The 22,726-nt window shown below is 39.9% G+C and overlaps 1 protein-coding gene across 6 annotated transcripts in view; it reads left to right on the top strand.

Annotated features, from left to right (window-relative positions):
* The first annotated feature begins 1,901 nt into the window (after positions 1-1,901).
* PLLP (plasmolipin) overlaps positions 1,902-22,726 on the top strand; it is a 69,060-nt gene continuing 48,235 nt past the window's right edge. For all 6 annotated transcript variants that reach the window (XM_056525611.1, XM_056525609.1, XM_056525607.1 and 3 more), the window contains exon 1: positions 1,902-2,140. The gene's annotated coding sequence lies outside the window, so the exon portion shown is untranslated. The remainder of the gene's footprint in view (positions 2,141-22,726) is intronic.

Below are 22,726 nucleotides of genomic sequence, written 5' to 3'. Positions count from 1 at the left end.
TAATTATTAATTATATGATTATATATATATATTATATAATTATAAATTATAATTTTAAAATAAAACAAAACCTGTATAATTTGGTTTTAATCATATGGATCTACAGAATAAAAATAAAGTGTGATTTTTACTGAAATGTGCCCTACGTAGAAACAGAAGCACGCAAAAGTTACAAAATGGTGCTGTTTTTTTTTTTTTCCGTTTTGCCCCACAAATAAAATACCTGCGTCCTTACGGGGTTAAAAAAATTAGAAAATAAAAACATCCCATAATGTCCAGATGTATAATCTAAGCCCAGAGCAGATACATGTTACTGATGATCTCCTTATCTGTGTGTGGTTTGGTCACTGCTCGTGACGTCACACATGTGATCTCATAGAACCTATTGGGGCCTATAGAAAGGGCTCAGGCCCTGTAGACTGTGTCAGTCTTTGCTGGCTTGGGCTTTGGAGGGCTTTGGGTTTGTTATCACTGCTGTGATGGCTATTGGGCGGAAAAGGCGATTTAGTCAGGTGACCCCTGACACCCGTGCAAAGGGAGCAGATACAGCGCCAGCTATTCCATCTAAGCGCGCTATGGCATCAACATCTTCCCCGGCTATTCCATCGAAGCGGGATGGGGCTCCATCATCATTCCCGGCTATACCATCAAAGAGGGTTGTGGCATCAACATCTGCCCCCGCCATAACATCAGCGCCGGAGGACATGGAGACCGAGGGGAGACAATTCCCTGATGACGTCTCCATGACTGATGTGGAGCAAAGGAAGAAATTCTCTTACGATCCAGACGGGGCCTGCATCATGGAAGACATCAATGCCCCGGACTGGATTTGGAAGAGAAGGAAGTAGGAGGAGAACATCAAGAACATCAACATCAAGAACATCAACATCAAGAACATCTAGAACATCAAGAACATCAATAACATCTTTACCATCAATAACATCTTTACCATCAATAACATCTTTACCATCAATAACATCTTTACCATCAATAACATCTTTACCATCAATAACATCAATACCATCTATTGGGGACTCACTAGAGGTAAGAACTTTACAGCAATCATCTCCTCTTCTCTTCTACAATTGCTCAAAGACTAAATATTTATTTCTTAATTCATTTCTCTGCAGTTCCCCAATAACATCTATAACATCTGAGGCTCCTAAAGACTCATCCGATGAGGAGACCTCAGTCTAGAAGATCCGCAGCCGCCGCCACCTCTGATCCAGCCCCTTCCAGCCCCTCCGCTGTGCTCGGACATCATAACATTTAATATGCTGAGATATTTATAATAAACATATTTTTATATGTTTTTACCTCATGTTAATGTTTCATTTCATTAATACTCAGGGGACAATAGAATGGCATAGAAAAGTCACATCTATTTGCCCAAGGTTTGTCTTAAGTGAAAATTTACAACCTTACCAACCACTGAGGTCACAGTTTGAGAAGTGGGAGGGTCTAAGAGGAAAGGGGGCGTGGTTTCCCAAGGCTTAAAGGGGTACTCCACCCCTAGACATCTTATCCCCTATCCAAAGGGTAGGGGATAAGATGTCTGATCGCTGGGGTCCCCCGCAATATAGCCTGCAGCACCCACCTGTATCTGCTTCCGGCAGCGCTGGAGGTTCTGGCTGCCGACCACGGATACGGAAGATCGTGACGTCATGACTCTGCCCCCGTGTGACGTCACGCCCTGCCCCCTCAATGCAAGTCTATGGGAGGGGGCGTAATGACTGTGTATAGCAGTACCTATTCGGTGTCAGTATGGTAATATAATCTAGTCACTATGTAGGGGGAGATTTATCAAAACCTGTGCAAAGGAAAAGTTGCCTAGTTGCCCATAGCAACCAATCAGATCGCTTCTTTCATTTTCCACAGGCCCTTTTGAAAATGAAAGAAGCCATCTGAATGGTTGCTATGGGCAACTGGGCAACTTCTACTCTGCACAGGTTTTGATAAATCTCCCCCTATGTGATGGTAATGTTTGTGGTCCCCTGAGGAAGTCATTGGAAAGGTGCGCTATGGGGATTTGCTCCTGCTCTGGATAGTTCCTGACACGGACAGAGGTGGCAGCAGAGAGCACTGTGTCAGACTGGAAAGAACAACACAACTTCCCGTGGAGCATACAGCAGCTGGAAGGGTAAGGATTTTTAAGTAAATTAGTTTCTGCCACCAGTTGATTTGAAATGTTTTTTTTCCCTCCCTCCCCAAATTAAGAAAACAAATTCCGTCTCTGATTCAGTATCACAGGCCCTGACTGCAGCACGATGTCCGCCGACGCAGACACAGAGCAGCTACACCACAGACTCCATAGGATTCACATTTAAAGGGGTACTCCGGTGGAAAACTTTTTTTTTTTTTTTAAATCAACTGGTGCCAGAAAGTTAAACAGGTTTGTAAATTGCTTCTATTTAAAAAATCTTAATCCTTCCAGTACTTATTAGCTACAGAGGAAATTGTTTTCTTTTTGGAACACAGAGCTCTCTGCTGACATCATGACCACAGTGCTCTCTGCTGACATCTCTGTCCATTTTAAGAACTGTCAAGAGTAGGAGAAAATCCCCATAGAAAACATATGCTGCTCTGGACAGTTTCTAAAATGGACAGCAGAGGTCAGCAGAGAGCACGGTGGTCATGATGTCAGCAGAGAGCTCTGTGTTCCAAAAAGAAAACAATTTCCTCTGTAGCATTCAGCAGCTAATAAGAACTGGAAGGATTAAGATTTTTTAATAGAAGTCATTTGCAAATCTGTTAAACTTTCTGGCACCGGTTGATTTAAAAAAAATGTTTTTTAATGTTTTCCATTGGAGTACCCCTTTAATGCAGGATGAATGTATCATCTCACCGACAGACATCTTTATTTTAAAGAATTTACAATAAAGGGTAAAGGACGTCACGCCGCCTCCACCTCCAGCCTGCGCTTCGCTCTTTCTGCCAGATGATGTTCTCGCTCATATTGCTTCATTCTCTGCACATATCTGGAGATAGAAGAAAAACAAAAAAAAGACAAAACAAAAACAAAAGTGTTATACAGTAAATTCCATTTATCAGACACAAAATTGTGATAAAAATATCAGGCAGACGCCATTGTATAAGTCAGTGTTTCCCAACCAGGGTGCCTCCAGTTGTTGCAAAACTACAACTCCCAGCATGCCCCGACAGCCAACGGCTGTAGTTTTGCAACAGCTGGAGACACCCTGGCTGGGAAACACTGTCCTGCCTGCTGTGAAAAGGATCATGCCTGTAGAGGCCGATAGATTCCGAAGATTATTAAGAAGGTTTCTATTCACTGTCTGCAAGAAGAGTTATTGAACATGGAAAGAAATTGAATTAAAAAAAAAAAAGTGGCAGAGGCTTTTTATTCTACATTAATACAAGCAGTGTTATCCAAACAGTGTGCCTCCAGCTGTTGCAAAACTACAACTTCCAGCATGCCCAGACAGCCAACGGCTGTAGTTTTGCAACAGTTGGAGACACCCTGCCTGGGAAACACTGTCCTACCTGCTGTGAAAAGGATCACGCCTGTAGAGGCCGATAGCTTCCAAAAATTATTAAGAAGGTTTCCATTCACTGTCTGCAAGAAGAGTTATTGAACATGGTAAGAAACTGAATAAAAAAAAAAGTAGCAGAGCTTTTTATTCTACATTAATACAAGCAGTGTTATCCAAACAGTGTGCCTCCAGCTGTTGCAAAACTACAACTCCCAGCATGCCCGGACAGCCAACGGCTGTAGTTTTGCAACAGCTGGAGACACCCTGCCTGGGAAACACTGTCCTGCCTGCTGTGAAAAGGATCATGCCTGTAGAGGCCGATAGATTCCGAAGATTATTAAGAAGGTTTCCATTCACTGTCTGCAAGAAGAGATATTGAACATGGTAAGAAACTGAATAAAAATAAAAAAAAAGTGGCAGAGCTTTTTATTCTACATTAATACAAGCAGTGTTATCCAAACAGTGTGCCTCCAGCTGTTGCAAAACTACAACTCCCAGCATGCCCGGACAGCCAACGGCTGTAGTTTTGCAACAGCTGGAGACACCCTGCCTGGGAAACACTGTCCTACCTGCTGTGAAAAGGATCATGACTGTAGAGGCCGATAGCTTCCGGAAATTATTAAGAAGGTTTCCATTCACTGCCTGCAAGAAGAGTTATTAAACATAGAAAGAAATTGAATTAAAAATAAATAAAAAAAAGTGGCAGAGCTTTTTATTCTACATTAATACAAGCAGTGTTATCCAAAAAGTGTGCCTCCAGCTGTTGCAAAACTACAACTCCCAGCATGCCCCGACAGCCAACGGCTGTAGTTTTGCAACAGCTGGAGACACCCTGGCTGGGAAACACTGTCCTACCTGCTGGGAAAAGGATCACGCCTGCAGAGGCCGATAGCTTCCGAAAATTATTAAGAAGGTTTCCATTCACTGTCTGCAAGAAGAGTGATTGAACATGGTAAGAAACTGAATAAAAATAAAAAAAAGTGGCAGAGCTTTTTATTCTACATTAATACAAGCAGTGTTATCCAAACAGTGTGCCTCCAGCTGTTGCAAAACTACAACTCCCAGCATGCCCGGACAGCCTTTGGCTGTTCGGGCATGCTGCAAGTTGTAGTTTTGCAACAGCTGGAGGCACACTGTTTGGAAAACATTGAATAAAAGTTTTTTGTTTTCTACAAATAGTAGATGTCCGGCAGGACCAGTCCTTGAGTGGAAATCTTGGGTGAGTTCCTGCACTTTTTTCCCAGGATGTGATCCCTGCACCTGCCTCCGATATAGTAAAAACCTGCACTACTTTATAGGGTAAAATACCAACTATGTTTATTGACTTGTGAAACAAATGTGATAAAGCTTCTGATGTCATTTACAAATAAAGAAAACCTTAACTTTTTCTTACATTTTAAAAAATTTTGGTGTTCAAAGATGTCAAATAGATAAAAAAAAATAAAAAATAAATCAGATAAAAATAATATTAATAATAACACTGAAGCCAAACTGGCACTGCGTGAGAATCTTCTAGATCAAGAATGGAAAGAAAATGCTTTATTGTTGTTCTGCCCAGGAAATGTCTGCATCAATACTCAACAGAAAGAAAGGATTTGGTCCAGACCTCCCCTGCTGTAAGCAGAACCTCTAAAAATAAAGGATGAATAGATAGATAGATGTGAGATAGATAGATATGAGATAGATAGATATGAGATAGATAGATATGAGATAGATAGATAGATATGAGATAGATAGATATGAGATAGATAGATATGAGATAGATATGAGATAGATAGATAGATATGAGATAGATATGAGATAGATAGATATGAGATAGATATGAGATAGATAGATATGAGATAGATAGATAGATAGATATGAGATAGATAGATAGATAGATATGAGATAGATATGAGATAGATAGATAGGAGATAGATAGATAGATATGAGATAGATAGATATGAGATAGATAGATAGATATGAGATAGATAGATAGATATGAGATAGATAGATATGAGATAGATAGATATGAGATAGATAGATAGATAGATATGAGATAGATAGATATGAGATAGATAGATAGATAGATATGAGATAGATAGATATGAGATAGATAGATATGAGATAGATAGATATGAAATAGATAGATAGATAGATAGATAGATATGAGATAGATAGATATGAGATAGATATGAGATAGATAGATAGATAGATAGATATGAGATAGATAGATATGAGATAGATAGATATGAGAGAGAGATATGAGATAGATAGATAGATAGATAGATAGATAGATAGATAGATAGATAGATAGATAGATATGAGATAGATAGATATATATGAGATGGATAGATATGAGATAGATAGATAGATGTGAGATAGATAGATATGAGATAGATATGAGATAAATAGATAGATAGATAGATATGAGATAGATATGAAATAGATAGATAGATATGAGATAGATATGAGATAGATAGATGTGAGATAGATAAATAGATATGAGAGAGAGAGATATATGAGATAGATATGAGATAGATACATATGAGATAGATAGATAGATAGATATGAGATAGATAGATATGAGAGAGAGAGAGATATGAGATAGATAGATAGATAGATAGATATGAGATAGATATGAGATAGATAGATATGAGATAAATACATATGAGATAGATAGATAGATAGATATGAGATAGATAGATATGAGATAGATATATATGAGATAGATATATATGAGATAGATATGAGATAGATAGATATATGAGATAGATAGATAGATAGATAGATATGAGATAGATAGATATGAGATAAATAGATAGGAGATAGATAGATATGAGATAGATAGATATATATGAGATGGATAGATATGAGATAGATAGATGTGAGATAGATAGATAGGAGATAAATAGATAGATAGATATGAGATAGATATGAGATAGATAGATATGAGATAGATATGAGATAGATAGATATGAGATAGATAGATGTGAGATAGATAGATATGAGATAGAGATAGATAGATATGAAATAGATAGATATATATGAGATAGATAGATATGAGATAGATAGATATAGAGATAGATAGATATTACATAGATAGATAGATATGAGATAGATATTAGATAGATAGATTTGAGATAGATAGATATGAGATAAATAGATAGATATGAGATAGATAGATAGATGTGAGATAGATAGATATGAGATAGATAGATATGAGATAGATAGATATGAGATAGATAGATAGATAGATAGATGTGAGATAGATAAAAAGATAGATAGATATGAGATAAATAGATATGAAATAAATAGATAGATGTGAGATAGATAGATATGAGATAGATATGAGATAGATAGATAGATAGATAGATGTGAGAGAGATAGATACGAGATAGATATGAGATAGATAGATATGAGATAGATAGATACGAGATAGATATGAGATTAATAATTTTACTGTATACTGGATATTATCACATCATGCGTCATCATGAACCAGGCCTATTTGTATGGTGTGTCCCCCCCCCCCCCCCCCCCCAGTGATGACGTCCAGTCCTGCGCTCAGACCCCCCACACGTCTCTCTCTTCTCTGACACGGATGGGATTGTTCCTTTAAGTGCACTCAGATGGATAACTGGTTTTGACTATTGACAATGATAATAAATAGGAGTCCAGGCGCACAGTGCAGACACGCCAGCAGGAAAGCGTCCAAACCTCGTATTCGGGGCTGTTATTAATCTGTCCTCCGCGCAGATCTGCTGTGTATTTCATTCCAGGCTCCCCGGCCCGGGCCAAAAAAATCTTCATGTAGACCCAAGCGAGTCTAATAATGTGACCTGGGGGTCAGATGACAGGTAATCCATAGATAATCGCATGATCAATAATGGTCTCACGTCCCCGCCATGTGGAGGACTGACCGAGATGTGCAAAGACCAGTGCTTCCCAACCAGGGTGCCTCCAGCTGTTGCAAAACTACAACTCCAGAAAGTTAAACAGATTTGTAAATTACTTCTATTAAAAAATCTTAATCCTTTCAGTACTTATGAGCTTCTGAAGTTAAGGTTGTTCTTTTCTAAGTGCTCCCTGATGACGTGTCTCGGGAAACGCCCAGTTTAGAAGAGGTTTGCTATGGGGATTTTCTTCTAAACTGAGCGTTTCCCGAGACAGGTGTCATCAGAGAGGATTTAGACAGAAAAGAACAACCTTAACTTCAGAAGCTCATAAGTACTGAAAGGATTAAAAAAAAATTTTTTTTATAGAAGTAATTTACAAATCTGTTTAACTTTCTGGAGCCAGTTGATATATAAGAAAAAGTTTTTTCCTGGATAACCCCTTTAAAGGTAAATGCTTTATTATTTAGTTCAATGGGACATATATCTGTATGCAGTGAGCTCCCCCTAGAGGTGGCTTCAGGCGAAAAATACATTTGAAATAATATCTACAGGGAATTTGGACTCAGACCATGACAGAAGTTTCATCTCCTATGTAAATATTGTAACGGGACTGGATGTGGATCCTCTAACCTGTGTGGCTGATGACTCGGACCGTATCGGGGAGCGGAGTCTAAGGTGCCGCTGGTCTTCACCAGAGCCTGCCGCAAGGCAGGATGGGCTTGCTGCGGCAGGCGACACCCAGGTCGCTACCCCCCAACACGGCTCGACCCCACAGGTAACTGGACAAGGCGAGGTATCGAAGGAGGAGGCCGTAGCTTAGTCAATGTAGCAGAAGGTCAAGGCAGGCGGCAAAGGTTCGTGGTCAAAAAACGTAGCGGAAGGTCTGGATACAAGGGTACGGCAAAACAGGCAATAGGGAACAATTAATCTCAGGCAATAGGCACTGAAGATCTGGCAGGGGTGTGGGAGGTGCAACAACTTATAATGTGCTGTCAGGTGCTTTTACTAATTATGGGCGTACTGGCCCTTTAAATTTCCAAGCTCCGCCGTGAGCTCGCCCTAAGGGAAGGGGACGCGCGTGCCGGAGCTGTGAGAGTGAGAGAGCTGCAGGAGCGGGACAAGGTGAGTGACGGGCCGGGATTCACATGCGGAAATTCTGAGGAAATTCTGTTCTTTTTGAATTTCTTTTTTTGACTTGTCCACAGTGCTCTCTGCTGACACCTCTGTCCGTATCAGGAACTGTCCAGAGCAGCATAGGTTTGCTATGGAAATTTTCTCCTGCTCTGGACAGTTCCTGATACGGGCATCAGGTGTCAGCAGAGAGCACTGTGGACAAGACAAAAAGGAAATTGAAAAAACAGAATTTCCTCTGTAGCATACAGCTGCTAAAAAGTACTGGAAGGGTAAAGATTTTTTAATAGACGTCATTTACAAATCTGTTTAACTTTCTGGCACCAGTTCATTTAAAAAAAAAAAATAAATAAAAAAAAAAAAAAGTTTTCCACCGGAGTACCCCTTTATGTAATGGGGTTTATTATTAAACATAAACATATTCGCCCCTCAAATCCGCAGCAAATCGACATCATTCCTCACAATTTTGTGCTGTAGAAATTGTGTGCGCGGAATGCAGTAACAGGTACAGCATTTGGACTCGGAACATGACAGAAGTTTCATGTATTCGTCTGTATGCAGTGAGCTCCCCCTCACAGCCAAAGGCTGTCCGGGCATGCTGGGAGTTGTAGTTTTGCACCAACTGAAGGCACAATGGTTGGAAAAAAACACTGACTTATAGTATTATCCTTAGTTGTTTCCATGCTGGATAGGAAGAACATGGGTACTGCAGGTGCCATATATTTAATGATAAATGTAGGGATTTAAAAGTCCCTACATTCATCATTAAGTATACTAGTACTGGTAGGAGACCAATTGCATTGGTGTGTTGAAACCACAAAAGGAATATACTGCAGGTGCCATGGCTGCAATACTGACCCTAAAATGCGTTAGTATTCATCTTCCACAACGGTTCTATATAAAGATAGATTTTGTTTAATTAAAGGGGTCCTCCACCATAAGGTGATTTTAGTACGTACCTGCCAGACAGTAATGGACATGCTTAGGAAGGATCTGCGCTTGTCTTGGGGGTAAATTGCTATTTTGTGAGATTACCATAACACTGAGGCTGTATTTGCGTGAAACGGCTATTTCCTGTTGGATTTCATCCTCAAACTACATGTCCCATAATTCCATAGTTTGTAAGTGTGAGGTCACTTTTCCTCCCTCCCACACATCAGCCAGCCCCACCCATTTAGTTGCATTCCATTCAAAAGACCAGTGTTTTCTAACCAGGGAGCCTCCAGCTGTTGCAAAATGATCTCTCTCCCACCCAGCAGTTGCTATCCAAAGGATAGGGGATAAGATGCCTGATTGCGGGGGTCCTGCCACTGGGGACCCCCGTGATCTTGCACGCCGCACCCCATTAAAATCAGTCCCCGGAGCGTGACAGCTGTCACGCCAACTCCCATAGGTTCGCATTGAGGGGCGGAGCCGTGTCGTCACACGGGGGCGGAGCCGTGACATCACAATGCTCCGTCCCCGTGATCGACAGTAATCAGACCCGGAGCGAACTTCTCCGGGGACTGATTTTAATGGGGTGCGGCGTGCAAGATCACGGGGGTCCCCAGCGGCAGGACCCCCGCGATCAGGCATCTTATCCCCTATCTTTTGGATAGGGGATAAGATGTTTAAGCGCCGGAGTACCCCTTTAAAGCAGGACAGGCTTCCTCTGATCACCTGACTCGTGATGTCCCATCTTGATGCACTGCAACCTGGGAAATCCAGAGACTTGAGTAAGCAGAAAGTCAGCCCCATTGATTTCAATGGGGTTCTGCAGCCGAATTTCGGAAAAATATTAGACCAGACTTATATTTTTTTGGACCACAGAATTTCAGCAGCAGAATTCCGCATGCAGAATCCCATTAAAGTTAATGGGCAATAAATTCACATGGAATTCTGCCTTATGAACGCGGCCTTAAGTTTCCCTATTTACCTGCACTTTACAGTGGAAGCCCCATGGCCCCGATCCTTTCACACATTTAACTAGTGAATTAATTCTCACATCTGGAATTAGTGCGGTTACGATCTCTCAGCCGGCCGCGCCATTCTCCACCAATGTGCTGCCGGCTAGTAGAAAAACTCATCGTAAAAGGCTGATATTCTCAGCATATGTATAATGTTTTTTTTTTTTTTATCTCTAACCCCTAAAGGGGTACTCCGGAGGAAAGATTTTAATTTTTTTAAATTTTTTTTAAATCAACTGGTGCCAGAAAGTTAAACAGATTCGTAAATTACTTCTATTAAAAAATCTTAATCCTTCCTGTACTTATCAGCTGCTGTATGCTTCAGAGGAAGTTGTGTAGTTTTTTCCAGTCTGACCACAGTGCTCTCTGCTGACACCTCTGTCCATGTCAGAAACTGTCCAGAGAAGGAGCAAATTCCCATAGCAAACCTCTCCTGCTCTGGACAGTTCCTGACACAGACAGAGGTGTCAGCAGAGAGCACTGTGGTCAGACAGAAAAGAACTACACAACTTCCTGTGGAGCATACAGCAGTTGATAAGTACTGGAAGGATAAAAAATATTAAATAGAAGTGATTTACAAATCTGTTCAACTTTCTGCCACTAATTGATTAAAAAAAAAAAAAGTTCACCAGAGTACCCCTTTAAGGACGTAACAATTTTTAATTGTTTTGTGGTTTTGTATTTTCCTCCTCACCTTTTAGTAGCCATAACACTACAGACCCATATAAAGGTTTGTTTTTTGCGCCACATATTGTACTTTGCAATGACGTCACTTATTTTACAAAAAAAAAAATGAAATAAAAAAAAAACAAACCAGCAAAATTTAGCAAATTTTTGGGAGTTTCGTTTTTCAAGAAGTGCACTTCATGGTAAAAATGAAATTTTATCTTTATTTTATTTTTATCATCTTTTCTTCTATTTTTATTTTACTGCGTTTGAGAAAAATAAAGTTATAAATGTATAACTTTTTGTAGGGAACTTAATTAGGCTTAAAATTGTCCTCTTCTGACCACTATAACTTCTAAAATGTTCAATATTTGGGGATGTGTGAGGGCTCATTATTTTCGTCATGATCTGTAGTTTTTATTGATACAATGTTTGCTTTGATGGTACTTTATGGTAGATTTTGATGCACCATAATAAAAATGCACTATATGTTTTTTTTTTTTTGTTTTTTTTTACTTTGGCGGAATTATAAATGTTATTTTAATAGTTCTGACAATTTCGCACATGGCGATCCTAATTATTATTTTTTTTAAAATTTTTATTAGAAAAATGGGAAAAAAGTGTGTGTGTTTCTGTGTAAAATTTTTATAAATTTTTTTTTTAAAGTCCCCATTGGGGGCTGTTAGGGTATGGTCACACTACGGAATCTCTGTGTGCGTAATTCCTATCCTGTGTTCCGCTCAGAGATTCCAACGGCTATCCAGGCATGCTGGGAGTTGTAGTTTTGCCACATCTGGAGGTGCACAGTTTGGAGACCAATGCTCTTAAAGGGGTACTCCGGGGGAAAACATTTTTTTTTAAATCAACTGGCGCCAGAAAGTTAATCAGATTTGTAAATTACCTAAATTAAAAAATATTTGTCCTTCCAGTACTTATTAGCAGCTGTATGCTACAGAGGAAATTCTTTCTTTTTGAATTTGTTTTTTTTGTCTTGTCCACAGTGCTCTCTGCTGACACCTCTGTCCATGTCAGGAACTGTCCAGAGCAGCATAGGTTTGCAATGGGGATTTTCTCCTGTTTGGGACAGTTCCTGATACGGCATCAGGTGTCAGCAGAGAGCACTGTGGACAAGACAAAAAAGAAATTAAAAAAGAAAAGAATTTCATCTGCAGCTTACAGCTGCTAATAAGTGCTGGAAGGACAAAAAAAATGTAATAGACGTAATTTACTAATCTGTTTAACTTTCTGGCACCAGTTGATTTAAAAAAAAAAAATGTTTTCCACCGGAGTACCCCTTTAAAGGATAGGGGATAAGATGTTAGATCGCCGCGGTCCCGCTGCTGGGGACCCCTGGGATCGCCGCTGCGGCACCCCGCCATCATTACTGCACAGAGCGAGTTCGCCCTGTGCGTAATGACGGGCGATACAGGGGCCGGAGCAGCGTGACACATTGGCTCCGCCCCTCATGACATCATGGCCCGTCCCCTTAATGCAAGTCTATGGCAGGGGGCGTGATGACCGCCACGCCCCCTCCCATAGACTTGTATTGACGGGGGCGGGCCGTGACGTCACGAGGGGTGGAGCCGTGACGTAACCATAAGCGTGCGCAGCCTATTGCATTAGGGTGTGCACCCTAAAGCACAAACTCACGCAGCGCACGCGTGTGTGTGATATATATACACACACACACACTCTTGCTTGCATGCACACATACATAAACATACCTACACTCATAAATATCAATACAAACGAAATGAAAAACTTTATTAAAACTTTTTTTGGGATTGGAGGCTTTTTTTTGGATTGGAGGCTCCATTATACATACACTGTACAGCAATCATACCTCCATTATACATACACTGTGACTGTACAGCAATCATACATCCAATCCATTAATAATGGATTGGATGTATGATTGCTGTACAGTCACAGACAGTGTATGTATAATGGAGGTCTGCTTGCTGTACATTGTATGTATAATGGTGGTATGCTTGCTGTACAGTGTATGTATAATGAATGTATGCTTGCTGTACAGTGTATGTATAATGGATGGATGCTTGCTGTACAGTGTATGTATAATGGTGGTATGCTTGCTGTACAGTGTATGTATAATGAATGTATGATTGCTGTACAGTGTATGTATAATGGTGGTATGCTTGCTGTACAGTGTATGTATAATGAATGTATGCTTGCTGTACAGTGTATGTATAATGGAGGTATGATTGCTGTAAAGTGTATGTATAATGGAGGTATGATTGCTGTACAGTGTATGTATAATGGTGGTATGATTGCTGTACAGTGTATGTATAATGGAGGTATGATTGCTGTACAGTGTATGTATAATGGATGTATGATTGCTGTACAGTGTATGTATAATGGATGTATGATTGCTGTACAGTGTATGTATAATGGCGGTATGATTGCTGTACAGTGTATGTATAATGGTGATATGATTGCTGTACAGTGTATGTATAATGGAGGTATGATTGCTGTACAGTGTATGTATAATGAACGTATGATTGCTGTACAGTGTATGTATAATGAACGTATGATTGCTGTACAGTGTATGTATAATGGCGGTATGCTTGCTGTACAGTGTATGTATAATGGCGGTATGATTGCTGTACAGTGTATGTATAATGGTGGTATGCTTGCTGTACAGTGTATAATGGTGGTATGATTGCTGTACAGTGTATGTATAATGGATGTATGATTGCTGTACAGTGTATGTATAATGGCGGTATGCTTGCTGTACTGTGTATGTATAATGGCGGTATGCTTGCTGTACAGTGTATAATGGTGGTATGCTTGCTGTACAGTGTATGTATAATGGAGGTATGATTGCTGTACAGTGTAAGTATAATGGTGGTATGCTTGCTGTACAATGTATGTATAATGGAGGTATGATTGCTGTACAGTGTAAGTATAATGAATGTATGATTGCTGTACAGTGTATGTACAATGGAGGTATGATTGCTGTACAGTGTATGTATAATGAATGTATGATTGCTGTACAGTGTATGTATAATGGAGGTATGCTTCCTGTACAGTGTATGTATAATGGAGGTATGATTGCTGTACAGTGTATGTATAATGGATGTATGATTGCTGTACAGTGTATGTATAATGGAGGTATGATTGCTGTACAGTGTATGTATAATGGTGGTATGCTTGCTGTACAGTGTATGTATAATGGAGGTATGATTGCTGTACAGTGTATGTATAATGGATGTATGATTGCTGTACAGTGTATGTATAATGGAGGTATGATTGCTGTACAGTGTATGTATAATGGATGTATGATTGCTGTACAGTGTATGTATGATTGCTGTACAGTGTATGTATAATGGAGGTATGATTGCTGTACAGTGTATGTATAATGGAGGTATGATTGCTGTACAGTGTATGTATAATGGATGTATAATTGCTGTACAGTGTATGTATAATGGCGGTATGCTTGCTGTACAGTGTATGTATAATGGTGGTATGCTTGCTGTACAGTCTATGTATAATGGCGGTATGCTTGCTGTACAGTGTATGTATAATGGTGGTATGATTGCTGTATAGTGTATGTATAACGGATGTATGCTTGCTGTACAGTGTATGTATAATGGCGGTATGCTTGCTGTACAGTGTATGTATAATGGCGGTATGATTGCTGTACAGTGTATGTATAATGGTGGTATGCTTGCTGTACAGTGTATGTATAATGGATGTATGATTGCTGTACAGTGTATGTATAATGGATGTATGATTGCTGTACAGTGTATGTATAATGGAGGTATGATTGCTGTACAGTGAATGTATAATGGAGGTATGATTGCTGTACAGTGTATGTATAATGGCGGTATGATTGCTGTACAGTGTATGTATAATGGTGGTATGCTTGCTGTACAGTGTAAGTATAATGGAGGTATGATTGCTGTACAGTGTATGTATAATGGAGGTATGATTGCTGCACAGTGAATGTATAATGGAGGTATGATTGCTGTACAGTGTATGTATAATGGCGGTATGATTGCTGTACAGTGTATGTATAATGGTGGTATGCTTGCTGTACAGTGTAAGTATAATGGAGGTATGATTGCTGTACAGTGTATGTATAATGGAGGTATGATTGCTGCACAGTGTATGTATAATGGAGGTATGATTGCTGTACAGTGTATGTATAATGGAGGTATGATTGCTGTACAGTGTATGTATAATGGAGGTATGATTGCTGTACAGTGTATGTATAATGGATGTATGATTGCTGCACAGTGTATGTATAATGGTGGTATGCTTGCTGTACAGTGTATGTATAATGGATGTATGCTTGCTGTACAGTGTATGTATAATGGCGGTATGCTTGCTGTACACTGTATGTATAATGGCGGTATGCTTGCTGTACAGTGTATGTATAATGGTGGTATGCTTGCTGTTCAGTGTATGTATAATGGATGTATGATTGCTGTACAGTGTAAGTATAATGGATGTATGCTTGCTGTACAGTGTATGTATAATGGATGTATGATTGCTGTACAGTGTATGTATAATGGCGGTATGATTGCTGTACAGTGTATGTATAATGGAGGTATGCTTGCTGTACAGTGTATGTATAATGGAGGTATGATTGCTCTACAGTGTATGTATAATGGAGGTATGATTGCTGTACAGTGTATGTATAATGGATGTATGATTGCTGTACAGTGTATGTATAATGAATGTATGATTGCTGTACAGTGTATGTATAATGGAGGTATGCTTGCTGTACAGTGTATGTATAATGGATGTATGATTGCTGTACAGTGTATGTATAATGGAGGTATAATTGCTGTACAGTGTATGTATAATGGAGGTATGATTGCTGTACAGTGTATGTATAATGGATGTATGCTTGCTGTACAGTGTATGTATAATGGTGGTATGCTTGCTGCACAGTGTATGTATAATGGAGGTATGATTGCTGTACAGTGTATGTATAATGAAGGTATGATTGCTGTACAGTGTATGTATAATGGAGGTATGATTGCTGTACAGTGTATGTATAATGGCGGTATGATTGCTGTACAGTGTATGTATAATGGTGGTATGCTTGCTGTACAGTGTAAGTTTAATGGAGGTATGCTTGCTGTACAGTGTATGTATAATGGAGGTATGATTGCTGTACAGTGTATGTATAATGGAGGTATGCTTGCTGTACAGTGTATGTATAATGGTGGCATGCTTGCTGTACAGTGTATAATGGAGGTATGATTGCTGTACAGTGTAAGTATAATGGAGGTATGTTTGCTGTACAGTGTATGTATAATGGAGGTATGATTGCTGTACAGTGTATGTATAATGGAGGTATGCTTGCTGTACAGTGTATAATGGTGGCATGCTTGCTGTACAGTGTATAATGGTGGTATGATTGCTGTACAGTGTATGTATAATGGAGGTATGCTTGCTGTACAGTGTATGTATAATGGTGGTATGCTTGCTGTACAGTGTATGTATAATGGAGGTATGATTGCTGTACAGTGTATGTATAATGGAGGTATGATTGCTGTACAGTGTATGTATAATGGCGGTATGATTGCTGTACAGTGTATGTATAATGGTGGTATGCTTGCTGTACAGTGTAAGTTTAATGGAGGTATGATTGCTGTACAGTGTATGTATAATGAATGTATGATTGCTGTACAGTGTATGTATAATGAATGTATGATTGCTGTACAGTGTATGTATAATCATAGGCGTGCGCACAGGGTGTGCCGGGTGTGCCCAGGCACACCCTAATGACCGCGGCCGTGGAGCAAAAGGGGCAGCTGCCCCGGGCCCTGTAATTCCTGGGGGCCCAAAAGCAGCTCGCCCCTTTTGCCCCATGGGCCCTGATAAAGCTGATAAAGGCTGGCGGGCCAGGCGTCAGGGGCCCGGCCAAAATGTTAGTGGGAGGGGGCCCAGGGGGAAGGAGAGGGCCCGGGGGGGGGGGGCGGGTTTGCGCCGCACGCTACCTTTTTATGTTCGCCGCCGCCGTCACTCATCCCCAGGCAGCCTGTACCGCAATGGCTGTCTGGGGGATGGTCACGTGACGTGACGTGCGACGTCACGGGCGGCATCATAGAGAGGAGTGGAGCAGAGAGAGTCTCCCGCTCCTCTCAGTCCCCACACGGCCGCTTCCAGGATCCAGGCTCCAGCAGGGGACCCACCGCCGGATACGTGAGTATGTATAATGTGTGTGTGTGTGGGGATATTTTTTATATAGTGTGTGTGTGTGTGTGGGGTGGGGGGGATTTATTATGTAATGTGAGGGGGGATTTATTATATAGTGTGGGGGGGATTTATTATATAATGTGAGGGGGGATTTATTATATAGTGTGGGGGGAATTTATTATATAGTGTGGGGGGGATTTATTATATTGTGTGGGGGGGGATTTATTATATTGTGTGGGGGGGGATTTATTATATAGTGTGAGGGGGGATTTATTATACAGTGTGGGGGGGATTTATTATATAATGTGTGGGGGGATTTATTATATAGTGTGGGGGGGGATTTATTTTATAGTGTGGGGGGGGGATTTATTTTATAGTGTGGGGGGGATTTATTTTATAGTGTGGGGGGGGGATTTATTATATAGTGTGGGGCTGGATTTATTATATAGTGTGGGGGGGGATTTATTATATAATGTGAAGGGGATTTATTATATAGTGTGAGGAGGGATTTATTATATAATGTGAGGGGGGATTTATTATATAGTGTGGGGTGGGGATTTATTATATAGTGTGGGGGGGGAATTATTATATAGTGTGGGGGGGGGATTTATTATATAGTGTGGGGGGGGATTTATTATATAGTGTGAGGGGGGGATTTATTATATAGTGTGAGGGGGGGATTTATTATATAATGTGAGGGGGGATTTATTATATAGTGTGGGGGGATTTATTATATAATGTGAGGGGGGATTTATTATATAGTGTGGGGGGGGGATTTATTATATAGTGTCGGGGGGGATTTATTATATAGTGTGGGGGGGATTTATTATATAGTGTGGGGGGGATTTATTATATAGTGTGGGGGGATTTATTATATAATGTGAGGGGGGATTTATTATATAGTGTGAGGCGGGATTTATTATATAGTGTGAGGGGGGATTTATTATATAATGTGAGGGGGGATTTATTATATAGTGTGGGGGGGATTTATTATATAGTGTGGGGGGGATTTATTATATAATGTGAGGGGGGATTTATTATATACTTTGGGGGGGATTTATTATATAGTGTGGGGGGATTTATTATATAATGTGGGGGGGGGATTTATTATATAATGTGGGGGGGGGATTTATTATATAATGTGGGGGGGGGATTTATTATATAGTGTGGGGGGGATTTATTATATAATGTGAGGGGGGATTTATTATATAATGTGAGGGGGGATTTATTATATAGTGTGAGGGGGATTTATTATATAATGTGAGGGGGGATTTATTATATAATGTGGGGGGAGATTTATTATATAATGTGAGGGGGGATTTATTATATAATGTGAGGGGGGATTTATTATATAATGTGAGGGGGGATTTATTATATAGTGTGGGGGGATTTATTATATAATGTGAGGGGGGATTTATTATATAATGTGGGGGGGATTTATTATATAGTGTGTGGGGGGGATTTATTATATAATGTGAGGGGGGATTTATTATATAATGTGGGGGGGATTTATTACATAGTGTGGGGGGGATTTATTATATAATGTGAGGGAGGATTTATGATATAATGTGAGGGGGGATTTATTATATAGTGTGGGGGGGATTTATTATATAATGTGAGGGGGGATTTATTATATAGTGTGGGGGGGATTTATTATATAATGTGAGGGAGGATTTATTATATAATGTGAGGGGGGATTTATTATATAGTGTTGGGGGGATTTATTATATAATGTGAGGGGGGATTTATTATATAGTGTGGGGGGGATTTATTATATAGTGTGAGGGGGATTTATTATATAGTGTGAGGGGGGATTTATTATATAATGTGAGGGGTGGATTTATTATATAGTGTGAGGGGGGATTTATTATATAATGTGGGGGGGATTTATTATATAATGTGGGGGGGGGTTTATTATATAATGTGAGGGGGATTTATTATATAATGTGAGGGAGGGATTTATTATATAGTGTGAGGGGGGATTTATTATATAGTGTGGGGGGATTTATTATATAATGTGAGGGGGGATTTATTATATAATTTGAGGGGGGATTTATTATATAATGTGAGGGGGGATTTATTATATAATGTGAGGGGGGATTTATTATATAATGTGTGGGGGGGATTTATTATATAATGTGAGGGGGGATTTATTATATAGTGTGAGGGGGGATTTATTATATAGTGTGGGGGGGATTTATTATATAATGTGAGGGGGGATTTATTATATAGTGTGGGGGGGATTTATTATATAATGTGAGGGGGGATTTATTATATAATGTGGGGGGGGGATTTAGTATATAGTGTGGGGGGGGGATTTATTATATAATGTGGGGGGGGATTTATTATATAATGTGAGGGGGGATTTATTATATAGTGTGAGGGGGGATTTATTATATAGTGTGGGGGGGATTTATTATATAACGTGAGGGGGGATTTATTATATAATGTGGGGGGGGGATTTATTATATAATGTGAGGGGGGATTTATTATATAGTGTGGGGGGGGGATTTATTATATAGTGTGGAGGGGATTTATTATATAATGTGAGGGGGGATTTATTATATAATGTGAGGGGGGATTTATTATATAGTGTGAGGGGGGATTTATTATATAATGTGAGGGGGGATTTATTATATAATATGAGGGGGGATTTATTATATAATGTGAGGGGGGATTTATTATATAATGTGAGGGGGGGATTTATTATATAATATTAGGGGGGATTTATTATATAATGTGAGGGGGGATTTATTATATAATGTGGGGGGGGGATTTATTATATAATGTGAGGGGGGATTTATTATATAGTGTGAGGGGGGATTTATTATATAATGTGAGGGGGGATTTATTATATAGTGTGGGGGGGATTTATTATATAATGTGAGGGGGGATTTATTATATAGTGTGGGGGGGGGATTTATTATATAGTGTGGGGGGGGATTTATTATATAGTGTGGGGGGGGATTTATTATATAGTGTGGGGGGGATTTATTATATAGTGTGGGGGGGGATTTATTATATAATGTGAGGGGGGATTTATTATATAGTGTGAGGGGGGATTTATTATATAGTGTGAGGGGGGATTTATTATATAATGTGAGGGGGGATTTATTATATAGTGTGGGGGGGATTTATTATATAATGTGAGGGGGGATTTATTATATACTGTGGGGGGGGATTTATTATATAGTGTGGGGGGGATTTATTATATAATGTGGGGGGGGATTTATTATATAATGTGGGGGGGGATTTATTATATAGTGTGGGGGGGATTTATTATATAATGTGGGGGGGGATTTATTATATAATGTGAGGGGGGATTTATTATATAGTGTGAGGGAGGATACTCACATATAATCTGAGTATGATATTATATATATTTGTGAGGGGATAATCAATGTGAGGAGGGGGTTATCAGATTATATATGTGAGGGGGAGATGTTACATATATGTGAGGGGAGGATTATAATAATCACTATTATCCTCCCCTCACATGCATAATCTGATAATCCCCTCCCCCGTACGTATCCTGTACTGATCCTTAGATATATCCTGTATTATACTACAGAGCTGTACTCACTATTCTGCTGGTGAGGTCACTGTGTACATACATTACATTACTTATCCTGTACTGATCCTGAGTTATATCCTGTAAATCTTTTTTATTAGAAAAATGTCATAACAAACACAAAAAACCAGCACAACTTTGCCATAACTGAAAACAACAACATAAAATAACATAAACCCAAACTTTACATTTCAAATAAAAGAACATAAATCCTGCCTAACCGGCCAGCCCAGTTTTCCCTAGAAAATACTAGAGACGCACCTTACATAACCAAATATCTAACAACACTCACATACATACTCAACTTGCGTTACCAAAAAAAACCCCATAAAAATAGCACAATTTAGCTGTAACTCAAAAACACCCAAACTTGGGAAAACACACACAACAAGGACTTCCACTACACCCCATTAATTTAATATATATATGTATATATACACATACTTTTTTTTTTTTTTCCTAATTGTTAAGAAAGAAAATTAAATCTATAACTCAAAAACACCCAAACTTGGGGAAAAGAAGACCTAGACCAAAGAAAAACGAAATCCACTACGGGATACAAAAATACCAAAGAAAAATTACTACAAAAATAACAACTGGTTCGACTGCCATAATATAAGATAAACAAAATTATAACATATTATACATATAGACTATATACACTATATACACCTAAATATACAGAAAACACACCTACAAATACAATAAAACAACCTACACCAAACTGTCCCTTCACCCACACCACCCGCCCTCCTGTACATGGGTCAGAGTCCATACTGTTCATAGTCCTCAATGTCCAGTTCATAACTGACCCATGCCAGGTCCACCAAAACAAACAACCACCACCACCCACAAATACACCCTCCCAACCTAGAACTCCTCCCAACCAACTTTATCATTATCAGCATTACAATATACATAAACAAACAATACAACCCACTTTAGGCCCAAGTTCGGTGCCTGTAAGCCCTTCATAACCTTAACATCTGAAAACAAAATAAAAAGCTATGGTGCACATGCATTAGCCCACCACCAGGAAGAAGGATGGCAATCTTGATACATACAAAAATTTACATACTTTCCCTAACACCTCCCTACCTCTCACCCTACCATTATCCCTAAAATAGAAACTGACCCTACTATCACCCTAACCCTGTCCCCTTACATCACTGTCCCTAACCAAAACAAGGGTACTCTACCCAGAAGGTCTAGTACCTAGGGCACATCAAAAGAAAACCCTCTCCACAGGAGAGAAGCCCTACTGGTACCAAGACTGCCATACTCCAAAGACCTGATCTTCCCGAGGTCACCGGTGATATTCCTACAGACCTCCACCTCGGAGAGGACTTTACACTGCGTAGACACTAAACACCGTGCCTTCCACGTGTGGTACCTAATCACTAAGCTAACTAAGAATAAAGTGCCCCGGTCTCGACCACCCAGGTTCCTGAATGCCCCATAAGCCCACTCCGGGTAGGTAAGGCCGGCAAGTTGACTCCAGCCAATGGAAGCGCCCACCCGGTTGTAAACCCCTATATTAAAGGGACAATGAAGGAGGAAATGGTCCATGCTTTCCAGCGTGTCCACACACTCTTCTCGGGGACAGTCCCGGTCATCAGATCTCCTACACTTCAAATTGTCCCTCACATATAGCTTCCCCTGAAAGCAGCGCCAGGCCAAGTCCCAAAACTTCTGGGGGATCCTTTTCATGTTTAAAAGAAACAACCCCACCCTCAGATCCTGACCTGGGCAGTCCCTGAGCGCCAGAGGCTTCTGGAAGTGGGTCAACAGAACCCGTTTGTCAAGGAACTGCCTTGACTGGGTCCTGATCTCCCACACTCCCAGACCCCACCGACGTATCGCCTTCAG

The sequence above is a fragment of the Hyla sarda genome, chromosome 6, assembly GCF_029499605.1.
Source record: "Hyla sarda isolate aHylSar1 chromosome 6, aHylSar1.hap1, whole genome shotgun sequence".
NCBI lineage: Eukaryota > Metazoa > Chordata > Amphibia > Anura > Hylidae > Hyla > Hyla sarda.
Note: the sequence above shows the minus strand (reverse complement) of the source record. Positions and strands in the feature narration are given on the sequence as shown.